Below are 20800 nucleotides of genomic sequence, written 5' to 3' on the forward strand. Positions count from 1 at the left end.
ATGTACATAGGCAATGCAACCAAAAAATTTTAAATGAGAAATATTTGGTTTCCTACCAGTATACCTCTCCTTTGGAGTCATCCCATGTATTGCTACAGTGGGAGTCCTGTTCATTATGTAGACTGCTGTAGCAACTGCCTCAGCCCAATAAAAATCTGGCAGGTCTTTTTCATTGAGCATGGCACGAGATACCTCTCCAATATGCCTATTTTTCCTTTCTGCAATTCCATTTTGTTGTGGGGTATGACTGCATGAATATTGTTGCTTTATGCCATGCTCCTGCAAGAACCTTGCAAACTCATTTGAGAGATACTCTCCCCCTCCATCTGACCTTAGGCATTTTATTTGCAGGCCTCTTTCTTTTTCAACCATAGCTTTAAGAGTTTTGAAATGCCCAAAAACTTCACTTTTCTTTTTCATAAAATACACCCTAACTTTTCTGCTATAGTCATCAATAAAAGTAACAAAATAATGACAGCCTCCAAGAGATGCAGCTTTAGTAGTCCACACATCAGAGTGGATTAATTCCAATGGCTTCTTACTCTCTTGAACATGTCTAGGAAATGGTTTCCTTGCCTGTTTTCCAAACTGACAGGCTTCGCATACCTTATGCATTTCTGCAACCTTGAATTTAGGCAATCCTGCAACAATGTTTTGGGCCTGCATTGATTTAAGTCGCTGTACATTAACATGACCAATGCGTTTATGCCAGATATCAATATCTGCAACTACACCGGTCCCATGTGCAAACATTGCTGCACTCAATTCAGACATGTCTGCATCCAACGTAAACATTCTGCCCTTCTTCTTTCCTTTTGCTATCAAGCGACCTTTATTTTTCATATCCTCAACAAAGTATCCATGAGGATTAAATCTGACCTGCAAGCCCTGCTCAACCATTTGACCAATAGAAACCAGATTCTTGGTGATATTCGGGACATGAAATACATCGGACAGGTATTTCTTTTTCCCATTCTGCATAGACAAAGGAATTTTTCCAATCTGCACAATAGGATGTGCAGTATCATCACCAGTCTCCACAAATCCTGGTTTTTCCATTTTCCTTGCATCCTCCATCCATTCTGCATGACCTGTCATGTGGTTTGATGCACCTGAGTCAACATACCACACATCGTTGCTTTCTTCTGCACTTGTCACAGAATTGTTCAAGTGCTGCACCATAAACAAATGCTCATTTCTGTCATCACCCTGTCTACTAGAAGATGCATAATTCCCTTGTTGCAATTTCCCATTGATGATGTCATTCTGCTTTTTATAGCAGTCTTTAGCCATATGACCCATTTTACCACAGTAGTAGCATTCAACATTGTTGTTTGCATTTTGGCCTCTTTGCCATCCACCACGACCTCTTTGGCTCCCCCTACCTCTAGAGTTACCACGTCCTCCTCCATAGGACTGGTTTTCTTGAGTTTGCTGCATATTTTGATTTCTACCACGGCCTCCAAATCGGCCTCCTCTACCTCTGCCTCTACCTCTTCTAGCATTTGAGTAGAAAACAATTTCTTTTGAAGTTCCTCCTGAAGAAGATGCACCACCATTTCTCTGCTCCTCAGAAATTAGAAGAGCAATCAACTCCTCAAAATCAGGAAATCTTTCACGGATGGAAATGGATGTTCCGAACTGTGCATAATCCTTTCCTAGACCATTCAAGGTCAAAGAAACTAAATCATCATCTTCCACTGGCGACCCAATGGAAGCAAGTGCATCTGCAATCTTCTTCACCTTCATGTGGTAGTCATTGATGCTCATATTTTCTCTTTGCATATTATGCAACTCTTGCTTGAGCTGCATTTTCCTGGCTTGAGTATTTGTGCTATACATTTTTGACAGAGTATCCCATGCCTCCTTTGGCGTACTTGCATCCTGAATATGCACAATCATAGAGTCTGAAATATTGATAGAAAGCCAGTACATAAATTTTCTGGCTCTCTCATGCCATGCTTTAAATGCCTGCATTTGCTGTTGATTGGGAACATCAGGAAGAACAGGTTCTTCATTTCCTGCAACAAATTCCCAACATCCTTTTCCCATAAGGAAATTCGTCATTCTAAACTTCCATGCTTGGAAGTTGTTCTTGTCAAACTTTTCAGTGAATCTGTGAGAGAGAATCAGATGCCATTACAGAAGTCTGCAAAAAATTCTGTCACTGCAAAAACCACAGCTTGAGCCTCACAAGGGCAAATCTGCAAAACTGGCGAAAGTGGTATTTGACCACACAGTCACTTCCTAGTGACGATTTTGCATCAACAGGCAACAGGGATGATTCTATAACTCCCAATGTCTCTGCGCACAAGCATACGATGCAATCGTTGTGGTAACTTTTCACCGACCTGTAGAACAGTGGTCGCATAGCATAAAACAGGGCCTTTTCCTGAGTGCATGCAGAAAACTTCCGCCTTCAAAACAGGCCCCGAAATGGCCTCAAATAAAAAAAACAGGGTCGCCAAGGGCTAAAGCCCTTACCCGCAGCATATACTGCCCTCTTGCTTCACCGCGAAGGGCGTCTCAACCTGAGACAATGCACTCTTGCAATTTCCGGCTGTGCTACCTGTAGAGATCTGCTCCCAAAATAGAAAATGAAAGCAACACTGCTCCTCTTACCAGAACACCGCGAGCTTGGCTTGCTTTCTTGAGCTCCTTACCATGAACAAGACTCTGATACCATGTCAAGATTGTGGGAGAGAAGGAAGGAGACTCACTTGTAGCTTTCTTGCTTGCACAATGGGGGAATACACACAGAGGTGGAGGCTGAAAACAATTTTCCTCTTCTTAGTTGTGTAAGCCAAAAGAACTCTCATACAAAGAAATACAAGAACCCTATATATGGGTCTCAAACCAAACTCAACTAACTAAGGTGGTATACTAACTGAGCCACGAACTAGAGTAGATAAGGATAGCTATCATGTAGCTATTATTCATGGGCGGTGTACCAACCGCATCTGCAACTAACACGTCGGTGACATAAATGCACAACGGTCACCCTGGCATATCACGAGTGGAGCTCGATATCTCAACATCATCTTCATATCATAGCTTACAATGGCTCTTTCATATCATATACTTTCGAATTGTCTCCAAACTTTGGAATTCTTTTCCTCGGATGCGCAGCAGTACAACATCCACCCCCTCTAATCTTGCACATCCTCCGGATGGGCCAACTACCCATGATCATTATCATCAAGATCCACAAACAGATCAATCTCTTCATTGTATATTTCCGGTATATCAACAAGATTATCTATCATATCATCTGTCTCTTCTATTGGAGTTTCTTCTCATTGCTCTTCTCTTGCAAATTCTTCCAATGCATAATCCTCATCATCTCTTTTCTTGAAAATCTTGATTCTTTTTCCTGCAATAGGCACTCTAAGCACTGTTCCATCTAATTCTATCAGCTCATATGTTGCATTGTCAAAGACATGTCTGACTATGTATGGCCCAAACCATCTTTTCACCATCTTCCGAAGTGCAGTATGCTGATTTTCAAGGCTGCTATCAAAGACTAATACCCAGTCTCCCTCTTCTATTGCTCTAGGCCACAAGCGATGCCTGCTATCAAACCTGTCATTATTTCTTAGTCTAGCAACCTTCAACCTGTCAGTAGCTAGCTGAATATCCTCTGGTCTTCTCTCCAACTGCCGAATCGAAAGAGCTAAGAGCTCCTCTCTCGTCAAATCCTCCTGCCAAGGTAAAACTGACCAAGTCAAAGCACAAGTCTCAGTTGGCATAACCGATTTCTGACCATACATATATCCTGTGGTAACACTGTGAGTCGTATGATCAGCCCACAAAGCAAATGGTAGAAGTCTCGGCCATTCTCCAATCCATCCTCTGCATGCTTTGGCTAATGCTTTCACTATCGGCAGATGCCCTCTTTCACTCTTCCCATTTTCCTCTGGATTTTATGCTGTGGTTAGAGCCAACTTGATTCCTAGTTGAGAGAAAAACTCCCTATCTTCATCTGCATCCAATTCACCACAATCCGCAGTGATCTTACCCACACAGCCATACTTGCAGAAAATTTCTTCCAATAAGAACTTACACACTGCACTAGTGGTCTTCATTCTCAAAGATCTGCCCTCAACATGATTGGTAAGATCCTCTCTAGCCAAAACAATATACCTCATCTGCCATAGACCCATAGGCATAGTAGCCAAGTCAACTACCCACTTATAATGAATGCATAGTGGATAGGTCGGATGAAGCTCATCTCGATGCACTCTTGCCATCAATGTCACCATGTACCCGTAGGGTGTTCGGGCTCCTAGAGCTAGTACATGCATCCATGGAGATCAAGCAAGCTGATATAGTGGTAAGTGTGGGATGCAAAGGGTCATTCCCAAGCATGCCATCTATGGGGCAGCCACCAGGGTCAAAAGGGAACCCGTCCGATGAGTCATAAAATTGATCAGTTTCAAGATCCTCTTCGTACTCAGCATTTTCAACAAGTGTCATTATGGGAGAGTTGTCATGTGAGTCCTCTTCCAACTTGTCACTATGTTCTAGCACATACATGCTATTAAACTTGACAATGGAGTTCTTAAAGGGGCATTTGGATGCATGATCAGTCATGTACTTATCTCCACATTTAAAGCACAAGCCCTTAGTCTTGTGATCCTTGAGAACCTCGGGAGGAATGAATTTTTGACCATTAGAACTAAAGCCATTCCGTGTCTTATTTTTAGCATACTTTGGGTCACTTTTGGAAGGGGGTGCTGTCCCAAAACTGCCATATTTCCTTTCAGCATTAAAAGTGGGGTAGTGGGGATTTTGGGGCTGCCATTCCCTGCATTGTTGCTGCGATAATTACCAGTATATGGGGGTTTCCTAGTAGGGTATCTTTGATGTCTTGCAATGGGCTGCATGCCCTCATTGCAACGGTATTTCCGACCATATCGTTCAACGAATTCTATGGCTGCAAACAAAGTGGCTAGCTTCTAAGCCATTACATCAGCTGAACGATTCACATCTAGCCCATAAATGTATTTATGAAATTTGGCCTCATCACATTGACGGCCTCAACATACATGGATAGGTTCATAAACTAGTTGGTATACTCCCTCACTGTGAGATTTCGCTGATCAAACTGATACCATTGCCTAGCTAAACGTTCTTTCTCTACCAGGAAGACAAAAACTTGTATCATATGCATCTTGAAATCTTCCCAATCATGAAACTGCTGATTTTCTCTTTGAATAAATCTCCACCATATGTGGGCAAAACCTTCCAGGTGAAGGGAGGCAAAAATAATCTTTGCCTCATCGGTGTTGAGATATCAAGCTCCATGTCACCGACTTGTTAGCTTGCAGATGTGGTTGGTACACCGCCCATGAATAATAGCTAGATGACATCTATCCTTATCTACTCTAGTTTGTGGCTCAGTTAGTATGCCACCTTAGTTAGTTGAGTTTGGTTTAAGACCCATATATAGGGTTCTTCTATTTCTTTATACTTGAGTTCTTTTGGCTTACACAACTAAGAAGAGGAAATTTTTTTTCAGCCTCCACCTTTGTGTGTATTCCCCCATTGTGTAAGTGAGAACGCTACAAATGAGACTCCTTCCTTCTCCCACAATCTTGACATGGTATCAGAGCTTGGTTCGTAGTAAGGAGCTCAAGAAAGCAAACCAAGTTCGTTGTATTCTGGTAAGAGGACCAGTGTTGCTTTCATTTTTCGAGTTTGGGAGCAAGTCTCTGCAGGTAGCACCGCCGAAAAGTGCAAGAGTGCATTGTCTCAGATTGAGACGCCTTTCACGGTGTAGCAAGAGGGCAGTATATGCTGCAGGGGCGGGCTTTAGCCCTTGGTTGCCCTATTTTTTTTATTTGAGGCCATTTCGAGGCTCATTTTGGAGGTGGAAGTTTTTCGCACACACTCAGGAAAAGGCCCTGTTTTTTGCTGTGCGACCACTATTCTACAGGTCGGTGAAAAGTTACCGTAGAAATTGCATCGTATGCCTGTGCGCAGAAACATTGGGAGTTACAAAATCATCCTTGTTGCCTGTTGATGCAAAATCGTCACTAGGAAGTGACTGTGTGGTCAAATACCACTTTCGTCAGTTTTGCAGATTTGCCCTTGTGAGGCTGAAGCTGTGTTTTTTGCAATGATAGAACTTTTTGCAGTGTTCTGTAATAGTGTCTGATTCTCTTTCACAAATTGTCACTGAAAAACTTGACAAGAACAACTTCCAAGCATGGAAGTTTAGAATGACGAATATTGGAAATTTGTTGCAGGAAATGAAGAAGAACCTGTTCTTCCTGATGTTCCCAATCAACAACAAATGCAGGCATTTAAAGGATGGCATGAGAGAGCCAGAAAAGTTATGTATTTGCTGTCTATTAGTATTTCAGACTCTCTGATTGTGCATATTCAAGATGCAAGTACGCCAAAGGAGGCATGGGATACTTTATCAAAAATGTATAGCACAAATATGCAAGCCAGGAAAATGCAACTCAAGCAAGAGTTGCACAATGTGCAAAGAGAAAGTATGAGCATCAATGACTACCACATGAAGGTGAAGAAGCTTGCAGATGCACTTGCTTCCATTAGGTCGCCAGTGGAAGATGATGATTTAGTTTATGTGACCTTGAATGTTCTAACAAAGGATTATGCACAGTTCTGAACATCCATTTCTATCCGTGAAAGATTTCCTGATTTTGAGGAGTTGATTTCTCTTCTAATTTCCGAGGAGCAAAGAAATGGTGGTGCATCTTCTTCAAGAGGAACTTCAAAAGAAGTTGTCTTCTACTCAAATGCTGAAAGATGTAGAGGCAAAAGTAGAGGAGGCGGATCTGGGGGCCGTGGTAGAAATCAAAATATGCAGCAAACTCAAGAAAACCATTCCTATGGAGGAGGACATGGTAACTCTAGAGGCAGAGGGAGTCAAAGAGGTCCTGGTGGATGGCAAAGAGGCCAAAATGCAAACAGCAATGTTGAATGCTAAAGACTGCTATAAAAAGCAGAATGACATCATGAATGAAAATTTACAACAAGGGAATTATGCATCTTTTAGTAGACAGGGTGATGATAGAAATGAGCATTTGTTTATGGTGCAGCACATGACCAATTCTATGATAAGTACAGAAGAAAGCAATGATGTGTGGTATGTTGACTCAGGTGCATCAAACCACATGACAGGGCATGCAGAATGGATGCAGGATGCAAGGAAAATTAAAAAATTAGGATTTGTGGAGACTGGTGATGATACTACACATCCTATTGTGTAGATTGGAAACTTTCCTTTGTCTATGCAGGATGGAAAAAAGAAATACCTGTCGGATGTATTTCATGTCCCGAATATCACCAAGAACCTGGTTTCCGTTGGTCAAATGGTTGAGCAAGGCTTGCAGGTCAAATTTAATTCTCATGGATGCTTTGTTGAGGATATGAAAAATAAAGGTCACTTGATAGCAAAAGGAAAGAAGAAGGGCAGAATGTTTACGTTGGATGTAGACATGCCTGCATTGAGTGCAGCAATGTTTGCACATGGGACCAGTGTAGTTGCAGATATTGATATCTGGCATAAACGCATTGGTCATATTAATGTACAGCGACTTAAATCAATGCAAGCCCAAAATATTATTGCAGGATTGCCTAAATTCAAGGTTGCAGAAATGCATAAGGTATGTGAAGCTTGTCAATTTGGAAAACAGGCAAGGAAACCATTTCCTAGACATGTTCAAGAGAGTAAGAAGCCATTGGAATTAATCCACTCTGATGTGTGGACTACTAAAACTGCATCTATTGAAGGCTATCATTATTTTGTTACTTTTATTGATGACTATAGCAGAAAAGTTTGGGTGTATTTTATGAAAAAGAAAAGTGAAGTGTTTGGGCATTTCAAAACTCTTAAAGCTATGGTTGAAAAAGAAACAAGCCTGCAAATAAAATGCCTAAGGTCAGATGGAGGGGGAGAGAACCTCTCAAATGAGTTTGCAAGTTCCTGCAGGAGCATGGCATAAAGCAGCAATATTCATGCAGTCATACCCCACAACAAAATGGAATTGCAGAAAGGAAAAACAAGCATATTGAAGAGGTATCTCGTGCCATGCTTAATGAAAAAGACTTGCCAGATTTTTAATGGGCTAAAGCAGTTGCTACAGCAGTCTACATAATGAACATGACTCCCACTGTAGCAATACATGGGATGACTCTAGAGGAGAGGTATACTGGTAGGAAACCATATATTTCTCATTTGAAAATTTTTGGTTGCATTGCCTATGTTCATGTGCTAGATGAGTTGAGATCCAAGTTGGATCCAAAAGCTGAGAAATGCATCTTTATTGGTTACTCTTTGCAGCAGAAAGGGTATAGATGCTATAACCCTTCTACTCGTAAGTTTACAGTGAGCAGAGATGTTTTTTTAATGAGATGAGTAGCTGGTATAAACCAGTAAATGTGATTGATGATGTAGATGCACAAAATGGTAATGCTGCACAGAATTCACAGCAGCAGTCACAAAATATTAGTGGACCTGGAGTGTCCTCTAGCAATGGTTTACATTCTTCACCATGGACAAGCAGATTCAGATCAGGAGAATCTGCTCAAAACAATGCAGATAGTGGTATGCAGGTTTCACAAAAAGGAAAAGAGAAGGTAGATCAGCCCATGTTTGATGTGAATATAGGTCACTCTTATGTGGATGGTGAATCCAGTGGCTCAGAACAGAGCATTGATGATGAGTTGGGTATTCCTTCTATTGTTACACCTGGAGTAAGGAAGACCAGGGATGTTTTGAGAGCACTTGGGAGTGAACCTACTTTGTGCAGGTCTACCAGAGCTAGATATCCTGTGGATAGGCTGAAATATTATGGATTTACAGCCATTCACTATGCCTATATGGTCAAAGTGATACAGGAACCAGAACCCACTTCTTTTGAGCAAGCCATGGGAAAATGAAAATGGGAGAAAGCAATGGATGAAGAAATGGATGCCTTGGAAGCAAATGCTACATGGGAATTGGTACCTTTGCCTAAAGATAAGAATGCAATTGGTTGTAAGTGGGTTTATAAGGTGAAGCACAATGTAGATGGTTCTGTGAACAGATACAAGGCAAGATTAGTAGTCAAGGGGTATGCACAAACATATGGCATTGATTATGAAGAAACATTCAGTCCGGTTGCATGGATGGCAACCGTAAGAGCAGTCATTACTATGGCTACATCAAAGGGATGGTCTTTACATCAGATGGATGTAAAGAATGCCTTCTTGCATGGTGGTTTGCAAGAAGAGGTCTATATGGAGCAGCCACTAGGTTATGTGCATGCTATTCATCCTGAGTTTGTTTGCAAGTTGAAGAAAGCCTTGTATGGCTTGAAGCAAGGACCTAGAGCATGGTCTAACAAGATAGGACAGCATCTTGTCACTATTGGCTTTCAGATTTCCTAGGCAGATTTCTCACTTTATGTGAGAAAAATAGAGAAAGATATTATACTACTTGTCATTTATGTTGATGATTTGATTATGACAGGTGATAGTGATGAAGATATCCTTCATGTGAAAATGCTATTGAAGCAGAAGTTTGAGATGAAGGATTTGGGAGAGCTGCGTTATTTATTGGGCATTGAGGTGATTAGATCACCAAGTGGGATATGGCTCTTGCAAAGGCAGTCTGGATTGGTCATGCTGTCCAAATATGGGATGACAGGCTATAAGCCTATTTCAGTTCCTTTGGAGCAAAATGTGAAGCTGAGCGCAGATGCAGGTGAGCTTCTAGAACACCCTACTATGTACAGACGCATAGTAGGAAGTTTGATTTATACGACTATTACCAGGCTAGATTTGAGTTATGCTGTTGGATTGGTAAATCAGTTTATGCAGGCTCCAAGGAAACCACATTTGGATGCGGCTAGACGCATACTCAGGTATGTGAAGTCCACATTGCAGTATAGACTATTTTATGAGAATGAGATTCGGATACAGTTGCATGGATACACTGATGCTGATTGGGCTGGTAGTATTTCTGATAGACGATCTACCAGTGGATATGTGTTCTCTTTTGGGAGTGCTGCAGTCACTTGGAGCAGCAAGAAATAGCCTACAGTTGCCTTTCGAGCACAGAGGCTGAGTACAAGGGTGCAGCAATGGCTACATGTGAGGTAGCTTGGTTGCATAAGCTACTTTATGATATGCATCAACCTACAGATGGGTCAGTTGTCATTTATTGTGACAACATGAGTAGTATACACTTGGTAAATAACCCAGTCTATCATGCTAGAACAAAGCACATTGAGGTGCATTATCACTATGTGCGGGAAAGGGTTTTACTAGGTCTTATTGATCTAGTTTATGTCAGCACAGAGGATCGGGTAGCTGACATATTCACGAAGGCATTGGGCATAGAGAAGCTGCACAAGTTCAGAGACCTGCTTGGTGTGTAAGAATTGGGATTGATCTCGAGGGGGAGTGTTGAGATATCGAGCTCCACTCATGATATGCCAGGGTGACCGTTGTACATTTATGTCACCGACTTGTTAGCTGTAGATGCGGTTGGTACACCACCCATGAATAATAGCTAGATGACAGCTATCCTTATCTACTCTAGTTCGTGGCTCAGTTAGTATGCCACCTTAGTTATTGAGTTTGGTTTGAGACCCATATATAGGGTTCCTCTATTTCTCTGTACTTGAGTTCTTTTGGCTTACACAACTAAGAAGAGGAAAATTGTTTTCAGCCTCTACCTTTGTGTGTATTCCCCCATTGTGTAAGTGAAAAAGCTACAAGTGAGACTCCTTCCTTCTCTTCCACAATCTTGACAATCGGTACAGGGATAAATGAGAAAATAGGCTTCCAATTTAGAGGTCCATTCCTCTAATTCAGCAGAAGATGAGGACTGCCCATTAAACTTAGCAAACACAATCTTGTCACGCAACTCTTTTGGGCCTTGTTGTCCATGTATGCCATGTGCTACATGTTGCCCATGTATGTTGTGCTGCCCATGCATGCCTTGCTCTCCAAACCTTGGCTGTCCAAAATTTCCATGTGGGCCATGCTGCCCATTCATTACACGAGGACAAAATTGCACATTAGGATCTTGCTGTCCAAAATGACCATGTTTCCCATGCATTAAATACGAACTGGGCTGAGCATTAGGGCCTTGCTGCCTAAAACTGCCATGTGCATGCTGCCCATGTACACCTTGCATTACATGCTGCCCAAAATTTGCATTAGGCCCTTGCTGGCCATTCCCATGAGTGTGCATATAGGTTTCATTACGGGGGAGTTGTGGTCCAAGGATGGGCTTGAAGGGTTGGTAATGGGGAAGGGAAGGATGGGTTCATCATGTCCAGTGGAGGGCTCACTCGTCTCATAAGTGCTATGGGGAACGCCATGGGTGCCACCAAAACCTTATGGGCTATGCCCAGTCTCCAAGGGAGGAGGGCGGTTGGCCTCACGGGGAGGGACATGCTCCTTGGGCCGATCCGAGGAGGGTGCAATGGTGGGGATGAGGGCGCCCACGCTCTTGATGAGTAAGTCCATCTTGGCCATCATCTTGGAATGACGATGATCTTGGCGGGTTTTCGGGTTTCCATCTCCCTATGGCATTGTTCCAAATCTCAATGTCGTTCGGTATGACGAGTCTCATGTTGACATAGAGTATGGTTAAGCATAGAGAAGCGGTCCATCTTGGGGGCACTCTCTTCAAACCTGTCTTCACGATTCTCTTGGGCTGAGCTAGGATCATTCATTGAGGCATGGGAGTCCCTTATTTCATAGTGGAAGTCCTCTTGGGCCTTGGCTTTACCCTTGTGGCCTGCCATCCCAAGTGCAGTCCACCAAACCCCTTGTTATAGAAATGGCAATATCTTGAGTTAGGAAGCTCCGATTGCCAAAATTTTTTATTCAAATTAAAGCTCTCAATCCCCTCTACGAGCCTATGTAAAAAGACTTTTGTGGGCTAAGTGTGTAGGACTGTTGAGTGTCCCACATTACCTCTCTAAGCACAAAATTGGGCGTATCTCCCAAATCATAGGGCGAAATGGGGAGATTTTTGGTACAGATCGAAGGGGGGGTTCCCTCTTAGAATCAAGCCACACTCAGTCACACAAGAAGGCTTTTCTCTTATTAACTTTTGCGGGCTAACTGTGTGGGACTGGCTTTCTGCAATACCCTGCAAGGACTCCTTCAATGAGCATACATTATCCCAATGCTGAGGTGCTTAATTCAAGACATCCAAGGCCTCAATGGTGGTTCTCAATGCCACATAGAGCCATACATCATTTGCATCCATAGTTCTCTTACTGAGACCATTTTCATGACTGCATACCCTGCCCATCCTGCATGCATCCACCATACATTCCCAAGTGATACATGTCATTACCAATACATGTACAAGGTTGTGGATGTAAATGATCAAGGCTCGGGCCATTCATTCAACTGTACCTGCACTTGCAAGAACTTCTAGCCTCTGGATCACCAAGAAGTGGGCAAAGTTCCCCCCGAGCCGAGTTGTGCACCCCTTCAGGGTCTTTGATGGCAAGGGGGGGTCACCCTTCTTTTGTCTTGCCACCTCGCCTGGCATCAGGCTTTTCGTCACCCAAAATATACATGGCAGACATTTATTATTAAGCAACCTACATGATATGCATTTACAAATTGAGGATTGGGCCTTTCATGATATGCAGGATCAATAAGGAAAATGGGATGGGAAAAGGGGTTACCTCTACAAATCAGTGACTCACTGATTGCATGACTTACCCTTCTTACAAATTTCTTTTCTTATCTACTGTCGGAATCAAAATAAGATTACGATTAAGGATTAGAGTAAAATCTTGATCAATGGGGAAAGAAATTTAAAGAGTATTCAGCGCCATGCATGCATTTCAAGGGTGTGGAATGGGGATGGGAATCCAATTCGCACTCTCAAACTCCAAGAAGGCATACAATTCTTCCATATCTCTCATCAAGTGGCTGAGCTCAACAATTGGATGTAAAAGAGAGAGCAAGAACCGATTGACATACCTTATTCAAGCTTGGGGAAGAGTTAATTGCTGCCCTTTCCAAGAAATTCGTGGTTGTCCTTCTTCTTGCAGCCCGTGGTTGTATGGGGGCCTTCAATGTCATATATCCTCACTTGTTGAAGCTTGTGGCTCCCGAGGTAAGAAAATTGAAGGGGCTTCAGTGTGCCATGAGCTTGGTTGAAGGCTTCATGGCTGCCATGGCTACTACCCACAGTAGCGTTTGAGATATGTCAAGAATTGGTGGGGGATCTCAATACCCGTGCTCAAGCTTGCCTAGAAGTATGCCAAGAGCTAGAGGATGAAGTAGGGAGGGCTAGAGCTTAGCTGGAGCAAGAGAAAGTGAGTAGGCCACTCAGCGCAAAATGTGCTTGATTTTTGCGCTAGCCTCAAGAGGCTTTAGGCAAGTCAGATGGGGCTCATGGGTGCTCTAGATGCTAAGCATGAAGGGGGGAAGGCTCTAGGACAAGCCATTCCAACTGAGGAAGAGGGGGAAGCAAGATTTCTGCACTTCTTGAGCTGAAGGTTCCATGGCAGCTTGAAGGAAGAAGGAGAGAGAAGGTTCTCTTGAAAAAGTAACTGTGCTTTTGGACTTCTCTAACTCTACTACACTCTTTTTTCCCACAACCCTCAAGAAACTTACATGGAAATTAGTGACAACCTGCCAAATTTATCTTCCCACCTCCAGATGTGTCCATGGTTCTTGGAAAGGCTCCAAGAAAGGCTGCCATAGTCTTCAAGAGGGATGACAGCTTGCCTAAGTACTCCCTGTGTACCTTTGAGAGAGATGTAATTGAGGTTTTCAAACTGTGAGAACCCTAAATCTATGGGAAAAGAAAAGGATCAAAGACAAAGCTCTGATACCACTTGTAATGAAAGAGATGTAACTGAGGTTTTCAAACTGTGAGAACCCTAAATCTATGGGAAAAGAAAAGGATCAAAGACAAAGCTCTGATACCACTTGTAATGAAAGAGACCTAACTAACCTAACTAAGGAAGAGAAGAGAGAGAAGGACTGCATGAGAAGAAGAAGAGGAGAGAGAAAGACAGGGAGAAAAGAGAGAAAGAGAGGAAAGGGAGAAAGAAGAAGAAGAAGAATCCATGAAAGCTTGTGAAGGTGAAAAAGAGAGATTCTTGATAATTATGTGGTGCCTCAGAATACCCTCTTACACCTTATATACCGTCAGTGTGGCTGGTATGTTCCCATGCCATGTTCCCGTGTTCCCCGCTCGTTACAATTTGTTTGTGCAATCTCCAACTTTTCTCTCGAATTTCATGCCAATATGCAGCAAGCACAATCTTGAGGGTAATCAAGGAAAAATCACATCTAAATTAGAAGTTGTTGGGTCCATAAGCTACAGTGAATAAGGCTTGAAATATCTCATGTGCCATAAGTTGATTGAGAATTCTCTAAAACTAAGACCAGATTTTAGTCTATTGATCATGATGTTGAAAGGCTTTAAAAAATTTTCATTTCAATTCTTAATATAACAATAGAGAGAGATCTTGAATTAATGCTCCAATACCACGTGAGACTTACCCAAGCCTAAATTCCTTTAGGATAGGTAGTCTTCAGTAGTCATCTAGGAATCAATCCTAGCCATCACTATCCATGCCAAAACTTTTAGCCTTCAAATTTAGATGGCTAGGCAATTCCTAGGTCTACCTTGCATATGAAGCATCTGGCCTCATCCCATGAGGATTGACATGTAGGTTCCTAGTACACAACTAAGATTGCTATCAGTTGTCTAACAACAAACTTAAGATGAACAAATTTCATGAATTATCCCAATTTAAGGTAAGCAAGCAGCACACTCGAGCTCAATGATACTGAGAAACAAGGGGGAGCTAGGCATCATTCTCTCTACTAATAAGGGATAGTCTCACATCGACCCCTTAACACAATACATATTGGCTCTAGTGTACTGACTCATAGAAATGTCTCAATTTAACAAGTCTTATTTTAAGGTTTGGCAAAAGCCACCCAGCTAATCGAGTCAACCTTGCCTAGGGCAATTTCATCGGGAAATCCTCCACCCACTTCCCTCTAAAGCATATTTTAATGTTCTAAACAAGGCATGCTACCTTACTATAACATATCAAAATAACTTCCTTAATTAATATTTACACTTGGTTCCTTATCACATCCTTAGTATACATACACTAAGCAATCCATTGAGAAAATAAATATTCATTAATATTTCTTACCATAGATGTAATTAGTGTGATTTTTATCACATTTAAAAGCAACCACAAACCATTGCTAATTTCTCAACAAATTACTCTTTTCGAAACAAGACCGAAAATAGATTTATTCATAAATTCATAATACAAGCTCATCTCATGTGTTTGCATGTATTTAGTTTTTCATACACATGAACGCACCCTTTTTCCTTTTCTTTCCATTTAAAAAAATTAAACCCAATATTCTAAATTTCTTTTTCCACTCATGTGTGTGAACACACTTTATTCAACATTCCACTATTTGCAACAATCTAATCATTATCGATATGTGTAAACGATCCCTATAGAATTTACTTAAACTTGTGCACATGAACGCTTTTTATCAAAATACCAATATAAAGACATTCTAGGCTACTTAGAAATACTATTAAATTTATGTAAGTAAATAAACAATGATAATTTAAAAAATAATAATTTACAAGAAAGATCGGACTTATATTTTCAAAACTTTATTAAAATTCACACCCTAACCTAAGACTTAATGAGATTTTTCTACAAATTCACGACATTTTCTAGTAATTTAACTAATTTTTCCTATTAAAATTTTCATAAAATTAATATTTTTGGTCATATTTAAGTAAGCTTAAATTTTAATCTAGTGTATTTTAAACATTTTAATTTTTTATATTTTCTTAAAATTTTGGGTATTATTTCTACTATACTTCTAGTTTTTAGAATGTAAACTATGAAAATAATATAGGATTATTCTTCTTTTTTTTAAGTCCTACTAATTATGATAAATAAAACTTAATATTTGATAAAAATTATTTTAATTTTTATTCTAGTTTTTTTTAAAAAATTCAACATTACTTCAACTAATAAAGGACTAAATTTTAAATTCTATCCAGCTTTATAAAAACTGACACTATTTTAACTATTTAATAATAATAAAGAATTAAATATTATACCTAGGTCATGGTATCATGGTTGCCCGAGGATCTCGCTATGTGGATGCGTTGACAAGGAGCCATCATAGATAAGAAAGATAAGAAAATCAAGGGTTTTCGAAGAAGGAGATGGCATGTGAACAACCTTTAGCTTCCTCGTACTGCAGAGTCTCCTCACCTCTAACTCAAGATTATTGCTCCCTCACTCACTCACCAGAGTTGACTACTCGTTGTTGTGTGTTGAAAATGAGAAGAGGGGCCCTCTTTTGTGTGTGTGTGTGTGTGTGTGTGTGAGAGGAGGGGAGAGGTGTTTTCATATTTTATGAGCTTATGGAAGAAGGGGGACTGTTTTGTATTATTATAAAGAGAACTCTTTTTCTTTTATAAAAAGTTTTTTTTTAATTTGTTTATGGTAAATATATTTATGATAAACTTTTGATTTTTCATTTATAAGACTATGAGAGAGAGAATGGGTGGGTGGGTGGGGGGGAAGGAAGGGCATGCGTATTGCCATTAGGCACCACCTTTTTCTTGTTTTCTCTTATCCTCCCCCTAAAGATAAATGGCCTTAATTTTTTTAACAAATTAATGGTTAATTATTATTATTATTACTAAAAATATTTTATATATTTATCTTTATATATTTTTTCATTTCAATCTTTTAAAATTCTTGGTTCAAAGAAAAACTATATATATATATATATATATATATCTCTTTAAATGAATAAAAAATTTGAAATAGTTTTTAAAAAAATTCAATAAAATTGTAGAAGTTCCTTGGTTTTAAAATAAGTTAGATTTTTTGTTTTTAATATATGAAATTTCAAATAATAATTTTGAAAAAGCTAACTTAATTACTCTTTATTAAGAAAAATTTATTTAAATCCAAAAAATCATTTTTTAGATAATAATCAAGTATATTCTCTTGAAAAAAAATTCGAGTATGTTATAGGTCGCTCTATCAATACCAACACTCCTTAGTATCTCTCAATCGGTCGTACTTCTTTGGGTTGTGCCCTAGTAGCAGAGCGCATGATAAGATGGAAAACTTGTTTTTGGAATTCCATGGAAGAAAGAGCAAGGATTCTCAAAGGTTCGTAGAGAAGCTAGAATTGGGTTGTATCATTCAAAGACTTTTGGAACTAGCTCCCAATTGGAATATGAAGCTGCAAAACAAGCTTTTCTAGAATATTCTCAAGAGACTAAGACCCCACAAGAATGTGGAAAAGGGTTGAGCTATGCCAAAGGAAACAAAATCAAACTATTGAGTCTTTTGACCTAGACTTTGAAAGACTGTGGGACCATTGGAACAATGCCTTGATAAAGAGCAAAGGGAAAGGATGATGCTGAAGCACAAAAAAGTAAGCCCAAGGAGGATCCAAAGAAAGATGAGACAAGGACTAGAGCTCCTAGAAGGCACTACCATGCCATTGACTTACCTTTAGATCAAGGAGAGGAGACCATCATATACAAAAGGACCTACTTGGAAGAAAAGGGAAAGGTGGAGTAAAAGGTGAGAGCACAAGTGGAAGCAAGAAGATGCAAGAGTGGTAGAGATTCAAGCAAGAGAGAACAAGATGATGCATGGGAACTTCAAAAGTCACAATATGTCACTTGCTTTCCCTTATTGTATTGTCATTGAAAGAATAAATAATAAAGTGACAGTGATGGGTGGCCGCCACCTATAGGGTACAAGTGTGCAAGCACTAAATATATAGTGAATATGGTACATGTGGCCTTGAACCCCCAACAACCTCCCATTTAAAGGTGAATGTGCTTGAGTGTGGAGAAAATAAGAAAAAAGTTACCAAATTACAAAGTGTGCATAGAACTACAACAAGATGAAAAATAGACATCATCTCATCCTACACCCGTACATGTGAGTTATAAGTTAATTATCTCATTATATGGGACTTGAGACCCCAAAATATCTATTGATGCCAAAGGCAAAAGTTATAATAAGCTATGTTTGACAGATACTAGGTGGTATCGAGTGTTAGATTTGGGCATAAGCCAATTTATTGGCCACTAATATGAGTGATGACATTAGAAACTAGACAATAATTAATCAACTAATGTCAATCTAATGGCTAATAACTACTTAGAGATACTTGAAACATAAATTGGCCTAGCCAATTTAATTATTGGCTGGTGAAATTATTTTTAAACATTAGAATAATCATTAAATTAAATTTTAGAGTTAATATTCTATAAATTAATTCAATAAGCTAGATAATGAAAAAATGATATTAGAAAACTATCACTTAGCAAAACTTGCCCATACAAGTGAAAAAAATGTTTTTGGGGGCTAGTGAAAGTCTATTCTAGCCATTGTGAGAGAGAAGAATTGTCATAATGTCCCTCAATCCTGACCTCTCAGCAGTTAATGAAAGGGAAATCGATCACACTCAGCCCACCCTTTGTCTGCTCTATTGATAGATATAGGAGGGCAACCGAGTTCCTTACACCCATTGATGTAATCCTCACTGCCACTTGTGCAAAGGTTGTATGTCTTGTGCACAATTGATGGTGCAACAGAACGGATTGTGCTTTGTGCATTGAGAGGCCCAGCCTAATGCTACAATCATAACAAGACTTGGCATTATCCTATGTTTTTCCTTTGTCTTTTTCACGCATATCATTGCGCATCTTATGGCATTATGGGCTTATATGACCTTGCTACCCACAATAATGACAATAAGAGAGGAATTAGGACCATTGGACTTAGTACATGACTGTCCACAAGACTTAGACTTGCCCCTATTGGATTGTGTCTCTACCATAATTATTATTCCCTTTTTCATCATGTCTACCTCTAATTGTAAGTGCATGAGAAGTATGGGCTACACCAATGTTCTTCCTATTTACTTATTTTGTAAGCAAAGCTATGTCTATATCGAAGCATTTAAACCCATCTCTAGGAGGTTTGGCCCTCCTAACATTACAAAATGTATCCCAAGACTCACAAGCAAGAATAGAGACTTTATGTTATCCTTAAGCTTAATGCCCTAAAGATAAGCTAACTAATAATGGAGTAGATATAGGAGTGCCCTCCTTCGTATGAAGATCCACAAGTTTCTTTAACCAATACAACTAAGATGGAGGACTATCACATATATTTTCCCATAAATCAGAAGCACCATCTTCTATCTCAATAACATTGAAATAAACTTTCTTGGACAATGACAAGATAATAGTGGACTTGCATAGCTCATCTAAATTAGCCCATGCCTCTACAACAAACTCCTTGGACTTTATGCCTTTGCATTTCAATGGTCAGAATTTTCTTCTTTTACACCAATACCTACCAAATCTAGGTCTTCCAATAATTGAAGTTGGTGCCATCCAACTTATATGTTAAAGATGGCACTGTCCCCAATAGCATATGCCATGATAACTATAAAGCAAAGAGTAAACATGTTGTCATAATAGTAGTAAAACAACCCTAAAATCATCCCAAAACCAATTGCAAGAAGTGGGGTATAATGCAAAATACAGTTGTCCACAAAACAGATGCCATAGGGTGCCTATAATAAGTATACTCATAACAAGTATTTTCTCTCAAAGAACTACTCAAAACTAAAATTTCAGCATGGTTGGTTGCAAAAATACAATAAATGAGTGTTTAACTGTGGGAAAAAGACCAAAATACAATGCTTCCACTACCAAGAATATCCAGGTAGCAATCTGGATATGCAATGCAACTAGCAGTGCAAGATAGGCAAGATACTACATAGATATATTGATGCTTGGTATTGGTTATTATACCGGGATATGCTTATGTTGAGCTCTAGGCTTTAGTTTTGAGCTTTGGCGCTTGCATATTTGTGGTGACTACTTGCTTTGAGGCTTTCTTAGTTATAGGCTTGAAGACATATTGTGGATACATGCTCCCGGATGTATTGCTTTATGTCATTGGGTACCCATATATTATGAGACATATGTATTGAGCTTTGCTTTACTCTTTGACATTTTGGTTTGCTTCCATGGGAGCATTTTGATCTTTTCTTTGCAGAGCTTGGACTCTTGAGTCAATGGGAGACTCTTACTTGTCTATGTATTTATACTCAATGGGCTATGATCTACATTGTTCGTGCAAATATTGGTGATTTTGGAGTGATTTAGCTTTGGTTTATACACCTAGTACTTCTTCCTGTCAGAAGAGTTTGTTAGCTTTGGATGCTTGTTTGGTTATATACTTGAGCCTCACTATTCATATGCATTGAGCTAGTTGCCAATTGGTGGATCTCTATTGCTTCTTGAGATCTTGTATGTATAGTTGGCTTATGTACATGCTACTCTTTTGTTTGGGATTGCATCTATGTCTCTGGCATCTTTGGGTCTTTGATAGTATGTGATACCTTGCATGTAGGCATTCAATGCATAAGCCTTAACTGTGAATGCTTGCTGCCCATAGGATATTACCGCAAAGAACTCTTCAAGAACTGAGCTAAACAAGCTCTAAGTATGATTCTTTTGTAGTGAGTCAAAAACTCGGACTACGCAGACCTCTCCCAAGATGAATTGTCATCTATGCACATGGCCTCCTCATAAGTAAGGGGCTTATCAGAACCTATCACCATGACATAATGCATAGTGGGCTCATAATGATTAAGAGGATGTGAGGCTCTAATAGAGCATTGCAAAACTTGTAGTGGATTGGGTACATACTATCCTCTCCATCCATCATCAACA

Source organism: Lygodium microphyllum, chromosome 9, assembly GCF_053477565.2.
Source record: "Lygodium microphyllum isolate KBCC chromosome 9, Lygodium_microphyllum_v1.1.10, whole genome shotgun sequence".
Classification (NCBI taxonomy): Eukaryota; Viridiplantae; Streptophyta; class Polypodiopsida; order Schizaeales; family Lygodiaceae; genus Lygodium; species Lygodium microphyllum.